Source organism: Brienomyrus brachyistius, chromosome 22 (genome assembly GCF_023856365.1).
Source record: "Brienomyrus brachyistius isolate T26 chromosome 22, BBRACH_0.4, whole genome shotgun sequence".
In the NCBI taxonomy this organism is placed as follows: domain Eukaryota; kingdom Metazoa; phylum Chordata; class Actinopteri; order Osteoglossiformes; family Mormyridae; genus Brienomyrus; species Brienomyrus brachyistius.
The window spans coordinates 7078980-7084041 of NC_064554.1; positions in this window are offsets into that span (position 1 = coordinate 7078980).

Sequence of the window (5062 nt, forward strand, 5' to 3'; positions counted from 1 at the left end):
AGTTTTGTTGTTATTCAAAGGGGTCTAGGTGTCACACGGCTCTGTATTTACAAACGCTGAACCTACATGGGGGCAGCATGGTGGTGCAGTGGTTAGCACTGTTGCCTTACACCTCTGGGACCCGGGTTCAAGTCTCCGCCTGGGTCACATGTGTGCGGAGTTTGCATGTTCTCCCCATGTCGTCGTGGGGTTTCCTCCGGGTACTCTGGTTTCCCCCCACGGTCCAAAAACATGCTGAGGCTAATTGGAGTTGTTAAATTGCCCGTAGGTGTGCATGTGTGAGTGAATGGTGTGTGAGTGTGCCATGCGATGGGCTGGCCCCCCATTCTGGGTTGTTCCCTGCCTCATGCCCATTGCTTCCGGGATAGGCTCCGGACCCCCCCCCCCCCCCCGTGACCCAGTAGGATAAGCGGTTTGGAAAATGGATGGATGGATGGATGAAACTACATGCTAATCGCACTCTCTTTTAATCCATTTATTTTATTAAAATGGCTTAAAGAATGCCTAATTTCCCTTTTGTCTTGTCCAATGAAGTACAGGGATACCACTGGTGAATTTTATAGGTATTATTGTAGTGTGGTGTGTTAGGAAGCTGGGACTGTGATCGGAAGCTGACTGGTTTGAATCCCCATAGCAACCCTTTTGGTTCTTTGCCCCAGGGACTGGCTGACCCTGCTTTGTCGCTTTGAATGAAAGTGTCTGTGTCTGTGATGTAAATGTAACTGAGACACTGCATTCGTGGACAATTACATGTTGTATGTAATAAAATACTGAGGTGACTGTTTCACATCAGAGCCGAAACTGAAAAAGCTCATGAATTTCCTATTATCTGCTCTCATAACAGTCAGTTCAACCTCAAACATTCTGGCACCTGACCCGGTCCAGGGCAGAACGACGTCGTTCAGAATAATTCCTTTAAGGAAGAGGTATTTCCAAGAATCGTCCTGCAAATGATGACGTCAGCCCCAGAGGCCAGCATCGCGGAGTCGCGCCAGACAGAAGACGTTTTACTTCTGAGGAAACGCCGCGAAGCACGCGCTGAACGGGCTGACTCTGCCTGCGTAGCTGTGCCAGTGGGAATACGTGGATGTCTGCAAACAGTTCCAGAACATACCGGTTTCACTGAGGACAGTTACATCATAATACATGTCTTATTCCCGGTCAAATGTAGGACTTACAGTAGATTCAGTGTTGCTCATAATGACTATAATGAAATCAAGGCAAAATGTTCTGTATAAAAAGACAGTTTCTGACAGTGGAATCCCTATGCATTTATTAATATTAATTTAATTGCTCAGAGTTTGGACTTAAATTATTTGAAATTTAAGTACAACCTATATTTCAAGGTTCTATCATCTTCACCTATCTGTACTCAGTCTGTACTACTTAATTCTTGTCACATATTCTAAGGGCAGTTTATAGGGTGGGGGGAGCATATAGAAGGAAAACCGTACTTCATTGGTGAAGTGAAGCAGTTCTGCCTTTACGCGCTTAAGCTCCGTGACGTATTTTCATTGATCAGTAGGTGACATAACTGCAAAATCTCACAGAGCTCTAGAACTCTCCAACTTCTTCGATTCCTGGGATATCAGTGTATTTTTTTTCTGTTGAGTTCTCGTTAAGGGGGGGTTGGGATTAGAAGCAAACGCAGTAAAGACAGTGAAGAGGAAATTAACTGCTGCAGTAAGATATTACTAGATCGGTTGTTCATACACCGATAAAGTGTCTTCAGTGGAAAGCAGACCAGGTGTAAATATAAGCACCTGTAAAACTGTCTGTCATTCTGACCAGGGTCTCTCCCACCTCGGGCTCCGTGCTTTCTAGGATAAGCGACGGGCTCACCCTGCACCAAATAAGCAGTGATGGGAGATATGTGGATGGATGGATTGAATAAAATCTCTTCCATCCATTGATCTTCTGTAACCGCTTGTCCTATTTAGGGTTGCAGGGGGGTCAGGAGCCTATACCAAAGACTGTGGCCGGAAGGCAGGGAACACCAACTCATCACAGGGCACACTCATACACCATTCACTCACACATGTACACCTACGGGCGATTTGTTAACTTCAATTAACTGAATAAAAGCCAAAAGGCTAAATATCAATGGAAATTAGCTGACTGCAGTTTTCATTCTTAAGATTAAGATGCCTTTTAAATTGAATGAGATTTAAATGCAGAAACATGTGTAAAAGCAAATTAGAGTAATAATTGCTATTAGTCAGAGCTCTGAGATGGACCGGCATACCAAGGAGAGGGTGCCCTGTGCTTCCCACGACAAGCTCCAGACTCACCGTGACCCAGCGATAGATGAACGGTTAGCGTGAAACAGATGACCCGCTGGATGGATCAACGCAGTCAGCGAGCTACATAGTTATGCGGACGGCTTTTTAAGGAAACTTTTGTCGTGGGACTTGGAGCTAGACACTCCGCGGGTTTCATTTTGAATCTCCCCACACAAAACCTTTCATTTCTGCGTTGTCTTTCGTGCCATGAACTGCAACGAGAGTGACTAATATCTAAAACCAACGAATTCAAAGGGTCATACAAGGTTTCCCGGAAAAAACATGCTCTCTCTGCTAGACGGGTTAACAGAGCAAACCTGTTAACTCCATAATCGATAACACAGTGAACGGATCCAACAAACCTCCGCAAAAACAGAGCAGTACGTGCTCTGAGGCTTTTAGGAATTCTCTGGGCATCTGATGAGAATATCTGGGATTTCACTATTGGAATCACCGCTGTTTCGTTGTCCCGCAGACGCATGAGCCCACACTGACAGGACATTATAAATTAGGATCACTTAGTACATATGACCCTCTATGTCCCTGAAAATGCAGCCCAGTGCCCAGGGAAGCAAGGCATCTTGGGATGGTAAGAGTACAAGATTGTCATTCTGATCCCCGTCCCACGTCACCCACAGCTTCCAGGTATGAATTACAGGACTGTAGCCCGTAAAGAGGAAAAGTACAAATATTTAGGATTCCTCCGAGCGCTTGCCAGGTGAGAGCCGGGACTGACTGAAACTGCACATCTGGAAAACACATTTCCTCCAAAAACGCACCAATAAACAGGATGCGTTTTCCGAAATCCCTGCTACCCTCAACGTGACTGCCGAAACTGCAGCGTCATATCAGACTGATTTATATAAAAATGACAATCCAGTTTATGAAACACACGAGGGGCGGCGGCACACGAGTCCCATGCAGCGATCGCTGCGTTACAGGTGCAGCTCGCAACCACCCAAACCGCTCGAGTTTATCCGATTACTCATCGTCTCATAAACCCCCCCCCCTTCCAACTTGAAAGACAGTGAACTCACAGGATCCCACTTCCTCGTAATTGGAAACACATGCACCCCTTTGGCTCCAGTTATTCCTGATACCTTTGCATAAGAAATTAGCGTCTGGAAGGCGAGTCAAGCCAAAGTAGCCTGGGCGAAGTCCATGCGAGTTACTCAGATCCTTTCGGAGGAAATAACTAAGGGATTAAAAATTACTAGACAATCCAAGTACATGATAAATAAGAGGGAAAGTGGGTGCAAAGATTATTTGGAAAAAGTCACCATTTTACTAATTCTATAACCGATTCTCTTTCAAAAACGACAGCGATAATGAATTATCTTGACTGTAATCTGTCCAATTCAAAGGGAATTAAGCGAGTTAAATCCTTACAGGCGGCATCATGTCAGGAGAGAACGAGAACAGAGTAATTCCTAAAAATCACATCCATAGAGTCTGGACACAGGTATAAACATTAAAAGGGGAATGAGGAATATGAACATTTGCAATCGTTATGAAATTTTCATTATTTTTTATTTACCCGGCACTACATACATACTCCCAAATCAACCCACTAAAATTCTCTATTTCTGTCGCATCAGACGCGGCCCAGTGTGAATCACTGGGTGGCAGTAAAGAGTAATTTGCAAATCAAGATCTTCATCAGGGAATTGCAGGATACAGCTGTTATAAGTACAAACGATAAATGTATTAAAAGAAATATCTTATATATTGTAAGTCGAGCAGTTTGTGTTATGACGAACTACACAAATACAAAAATTGTTATTGCATTCATGAACAGCAACGTATAAATAAGCTAAATATGTAACCAAGGCCAAAAAACCAGGATCACCTGTGCGTGATCCTGATCAAGGCCGTCATCTTGGCCAAGGTAACTACAGCAGCCCGACAGCGCCTTTATCCGGGTCAGCTGAGTGCCTGCAGCAAGTCAGCAGTTCCGTATGTCCTGCGTGGATAAATGTGGGCAGTGGTGGCTTAATGGTTAAGGAAGCGCTCTTGTAATTGAGAAGTTGCAGGTTCGACCAGCAACCAGCAAGGCACCACTGAGGTACCATAAGCAAGGTACTGCTCACCAGGCGCTATGTTAGCTGCCCCCTGTTATGTCAGTAATACATAGATCGAAGTAAGCCTACATTTGGGCATGGTCATGAATGTGTCGCGCAGACAGGATGAGCTGCAACAATATATATGTCCAAGTATCTTGTCGATTTTGTGTGTTTATCTCCCCTTGAGAAATCTAAAATAGTATATAACCTACATCTCTAAATCAGGCAGAATCGTCACGCTGAACCTACAGATCTTCAGCTTACACAAGGACGGAACTGAAGCATGAGCACACGGCAGTGAAGCGGGGGCTGAGCCCTCCGGCCCCTCTCCCTACCCGGGCGGGGTACGCACCCCTCACCTGCTGTTTAAACTTCGCCTGTGGGTTAAAACGTATATCAAATGAGACAAAACAGTACAAATTACTAAAATTGCGATGTGATAAAGAAAAATTATGTAATGTGTACCATTTCCCAGTATTATTTTACCCTGTATGTGGTAAGAAGGCAATCCTGAAATGCTTGCTAAGTGCACAAACGCAAGACTTGAATTCTTTAACAATAATTTTAAAAGGGTTGTGTAAAGTCTTAAGTGCTCATCAGCGCAGTTTTAATCGCCCCGGGCTATTTGTGGCCGGGCTCCGCTTTCCCGCCAGGATGACGTCAGCCCAGAGTTATTTTCATGAATGGGGGGGGGGGCGTTCACGAGGAGCCGCTGAC